Source organism: Carlito syrichta, unplaced genomic scaffold (assembly GCF_000164805.1).
Source record: "Carlito syrichta isolate Samal-C Ts95f unplaced genomic scaffold, Tarsius_syrichta-2.0.1 Scaffold305691, whole genome shotgun sequence".
Classification (NCBI taxonomy): Eukaryota; Metazoa; Chordata; class Mammalia; order Primates; family Tarsiidae; genus Carlito; species Carlito syrichta.
In genome coordinates this window covers 49,405-54,658 of record NW_007249787.1, presented here as the reverse complement: position 1 = coordinate 54,658, position 5,254 = coordinate 49,405, and positions in this window count along the sequence as shown.

Sequence of the window (5,254 nt, the reverse complement as noted above, 5' to 3'; positions counted from 1 at the left end):
AAAAAAAGAGATGAGGTCTACCTGTGTTGCCCGGGCTGACCCTAAACTCCTGGGCTCAAGTGATACTCCTGCTTCAGCCTCCCAAATAGCTGGGCCTATTCCACCACTGTGCCCAGCCTGATGTCAGAAGCATTCTGTGTTGTGTTGTAAGAATGTAGAAAAAACTGAATTTGTTTTTCCCATATCCTTATATTGCTAAACACCCTCCAATGTACAGGACAGCCCAAACCACAAAGAATTATCCAGCCCAAATGGCCAGCAGTGCCTGCAGTAACTCTAGGAAGTAAATAGGAGTATTATTTCCGTTTTACAGACGGGGAGACTAAGGTACTGAGAGGTTGTTATTTTGCCTAAGGGCACACTCATTACACAGTGGAGCTGGAATTCAAACCCAAGCAGCCTGTCTCCAACATCTGGGCTCTAAATTGCTTTGCTGTGTGAGATAGTGAAGGCCTAAGCCGGCTTTCTTCAAAAAATAAACATCTCTGCTTGGTCTCACGCAAATGCTCTTGTGAGCTAGCACCACCAAAGACTGCCTGTTTCTTGACTCAAGTAATCAGTGATGACTGTAGAAGTCATCACACAGGGGACAAGTTTGCAGTGCCTATCAAAACTGAAACTGCTGCTCACTTTGGAAGGCCGAGGCAGGAGGGTCGCTTGAGGCCAGGAGTTCAAGGCTGTAGTGAGCCATGATCGTGCTACTGCTCTCCAACCTGGGCAACAAGCGAAAAAAAAAAAAAAAGAAAGAACAAAAACTGAAACTGCGCCTACCCTTTGGCCCAACAAGGGTGAAAAGGTGCATATACAAGGAAGATCACTGAGTTTCGTTTGGAACAGTTAAAGAATAGAAAGTTCAACCATGAGGAACGGTTAAATATAGAGTATACAAAATGCAATGGAATAATAGAATGTTCTTGGCTGCTAAATGAGAATGAGGTAGACCTGTATGTATAGTGATCCACAGACTCTTTATGACCTGCGGCTAAGCCAAAAAGCAGAAAATAAACAAATGTGTAGAGTACTTTCTATGGTATGAAATATGTATGAGTAGATGTATATATATTCTTTAAACTGTGTATATGCATAAAATATCTCTAGATGAGAAAATAACTGTATAGTGTTCTTTTGATGATATGCACTTGTGTTAAAAGAGAAATATGAGGTGGGCATGGTGTCTCATGTCTGTAATCCCAGCACTTTGGGAGGTGGAGGCAAGAGGATTGCCTGAGCACACAATTTGGAAACTAGCCTAGGCAATATGGTGAGACTGTGTCTCTACAACAAATAGGAAAAAGCTGGGGTTGGTGGCTCAGCCTGTAATCACGCGCCTTGGGAGGCTGAGGTGAGTGGATTGCCTGAGCCCGCGGGTTCAAGACCCACCTGGGCAACTTGGTGAGACCTCATCTCTACAATACATCAAAAAATCAGCCGGGCATGGTAGCGTGCATCTGTAGTTCCAGCTACTTGGAAGGCTGAGGCGGAAGGATCGCGGGAGTCCAGGAGGTCGAGGCTGCGGTGGCTGTAAGCGTGCCACTGCACTCCAGTCTGGGCGACAGAGTGAGACTCCAACTCAAAAAAATAAAATAAATAAATAAATAAATAATAAATAGGAAAAAAAGAAGCTAGGTGTGATGGTGTGCACTTGTAGTTCCAGCTACTTGGAAGGCTGAGGCAGAAGGATCTTCTGAGCCCAGCAGGTCAAGGTTGTGGTGGCTGTGAGCATGTCACTGCACTCCAGCCCGGGCAATGGAGTGAGACTCTGACTAAAAAAAAAAAAAAAAGAAAGAAATATGTATATGTGTGTGTATATATACACATATATTTTTTCTAGATAGGGCACATAGGAGGAGGGAAACTAATTTACCATATACCCATTGGACTGTCTAAAATATATTTTTTACCTTGTGCACATACTACCTTTTCCAGAAAAATAACAAAATCAAATGCTCAGGTTTCAGTAGATATCCCTAATATTTCTACAGCGCGTCATGGTCACAGTGCACCTTTATTTGCATTGTTTCCCTTGGCCTTCACCCCATTTTAGGGATGGCAACATCGTGGCAGAGGAGTAACTGGAGCTGCCCAAGGTCACACGATCCTAGCCTCCAGCGTGCATCAGCAGCCGTTGCTGCTCTGACTCCTTAGTGTTCCCTATTCTCATTTTCCAAAGTAAGATCTCTTACTGTCTATACCCCTTTCATTCTGTGTCACTCAAGAAGGAACTCATTTTCAAACTCCAGGGAGTAAATCCTAAGTCACACAGAAATAGACGAGAAAGGTCAGTTATAGAAAGCCTACTCCGTTCATCTTCCTGCCACATTTGTGTTGTTTTCGGCTGAAATGCCATATTGGCGAAACAGGAGTGACAGAAGCACACAGAGCCCTTTTCTCCCACCACCACCTACGTAGAGTCAGCCTGTGCATTGTAGGCACTTAATAATTTGATTTGAAGGGCCAAGCGCAGTAGCTCACGCCTACAATGCCAGCACTTTGGGAGGCTGCGGTGGGAGGATTATGTGAGCCCAGAAATTCGAGACCAGCCTAGGCAACATATGAGATTCTGCCTCTACCAAAAGGTTAAGAAATTAGCCAGGTGTGGTGGCGTACACCTGTAGTCCCAGCTACTGAGGAGGCTAAGGTGGAAGGATTACCTGAGCCCAGGAGGTCAAGGCTGTGGTGAGCTGTGATTGTGCCACTGTACTCCAGCCTGGGCAACAGAGTTAGATCCTGACTTAAAAAAAAAAAATGGATTTGATATAGACTGATTCTGTTTTTGCACATTTCCTTACTTGGACTTGAAATGACACATGCTTCCCATGCACCTGCTAATGGCTACTAGCCATGGGCCAGAATGATGGAGCCAGGATGGACAGTCACCCGCAATGACCCATGCTGTTCCAGGCAGTGAGGGGACCACTGGACAACTAGTCTTCTTTACCCATGTGTGGTTCAGGCAGGGTTCTCCTTCACCCACTAAGATGAAGGGTGTTTCTCTTGCAGTTAATAGCTTGTGGTGTGGCCTTACAGGCACTGGGAAGTGTCCTTCTAGTTAAGCAGAAGGCACTGGGACCAAGAAACCACAAGGGGCCTTCTGAGGAGCTACTTCTGGTCCCCAGCCTCCCGCAGGCTCCAAAGAGGTTGCAGCTGAAACCCCCTGGGCGATGGTCTCACCCTCCTTTGATCAGGGCTCTTGTTCTCTCCCACTGCACATGTGACTCATTTCTGTCCTCAGAGGGCCAACACAGGACAAGTCTTTATGCAGCAATAAGCAATTTATAGTGTTTTAGTGTCCTGAAAACGACTCAGGAAATCCTGTTACTGTGATTTCTAATGATCTTGACGTGTGATTTTTCTTTCCAGTGACATAAGCCTTTTTAAGAACTTCCTGAATGTTTGTGTATCCACTAGCTCTTGCTGTGTAACAAACTATTCCCCAACATACTGGCTTTAAACAGTAAGCTTTTTTTATTTCTTAAAACTTTGAGAGTTGGCTGGAACATTCTGTTCTGGGCTAGCTTGCTGGGATTGGATGGTCTAGGATGGTCTCACTGATGTGTCTGGTAGTCGACTCTGTGTCAGCTGGAGGTGATAGGACAATGTGACCCCATGTCTCTAGTTGTTCTGCAGGCTAGCCTGGGCACATTCACATGGTGACCCACACTGGGTTCCCAAGAGCAACCAGAGAAGTCAGACCCCACTGCAAGGCCCTTTTCAGTCTCTTCTTGTGTCACTTTTTTTTTCTTTCCTTTTTTTTATTAGTTGGAGTCTCACTCTGTCCCCCAGGCTGGAGTGCAGTGGCACATTCGTGGCCATGGCAGCCTTGACCCGCTGGACTCAGGTGATCTGTCCAAGTAGCTAGAACCACCGTCCCCAGCTAATTTTTTTGATTTATTGTAGAGACACGGTCTCACCAAGTTGCACAGGTTAGCCTCGAATCCTCTTAGCTCCACCACCCAAAGTGCTGGGATTACAGGCATGAGCCACCACACCTGGCTTCTTTCCTTTTTTGAACACAGAGTCTCACTCTGTCACCCAAACTAGAGTGCACTGGTGCAATCATATAGCTCACTGCAACTTCAAATTCCTGTGCTCAAGCAATCCTCCTGCCTCAGCTTCCCAAGTAGCTAGGATTCTAGGTCTGCACTACCATACCTGGCTAATTTTTTTTCTTTGTAGAGATAAGGTCTTGCTATGTTGCTCAGGCTGGTCTGCTCTCAGACTCCTGGCCTCAAGTGATCCTCCCACCTTGGCCTCCCAAAGTGCTGGGATTACAGGCATAAACCACTGGTACCCAACCTTGTATACCGTTTTCTAATGTCACATTAGCCAAAGCAAAGATACTTGGCCAAGCACAGATTTGAGGGCTTGTCTTTTGATGGTCCAAGCTATCAAATTGCTTTCCAGAGGAGGGGCATGCAGATAATTGTTGGCTCTTTTCTATAATCTTCACAATTGGAGGTGGAATATTTGAAAATCAATACAAAAACTTTTTTTATAAAACAAAATGAAGCCGGACTCGGTGGCTCAGCCGGTAATCCCGCGCCTTTGGGAGGCTGAGGTGAGTGGATTGCCTGAGCCTACTGGTTCGAGACCTGCCTGGGCAGCGAGACCTCATCTCTACAATAAAATAAAAAAATCAGCTGGGCGTGGTAGCGCATGCCTGTAATTCCGGCTACTTGGAAGGCTGAGGCAGAAGGATCGCCGGAGCCCAGCAGGTCGAGGCTGCGGTGGCCGGGAACGGCCACTGCACTCCAGTCTGGGCAACAGAATGAGACTCCAACTCAAAAAAAATGAGCTGGGTGCACTGGCTCACACCTATAGTCCCAGCACTTTGGGAGGCAGAAGTGAGAGAATTACCTGAGCTCAGGGATTCGAGACCAGCCTGAGCAATATGGCAAGACCTCATCTCTACAATAAATCAAAAAATCAGCCGGGCATGGTGACACATGCCTGTGGTTCCAGCTACTTGGAAGGCTGAGACAGAAGGATCACCTGAGCCCAGCAGGTCAAGGCTGCAGTAGCTGTGAGCGTGCCACTGCACTCCATCCAACCTGGGCGACAGAGTGAGACTCTGACTCAAAAAACAAACAAACGAACAAACAAAAATGCCAGCTGGGAGTGATGACTCAAGCCTGCAATCCCAGTACTTTGGGAAACAGAGGCGAGAGGATTGCGTGAGCCCAGGGTTTGAGACCAGCCTGGCCAATATAGCAAAACCTCGTCTCTACAATAAATAAAATAATTAGCTGGACGT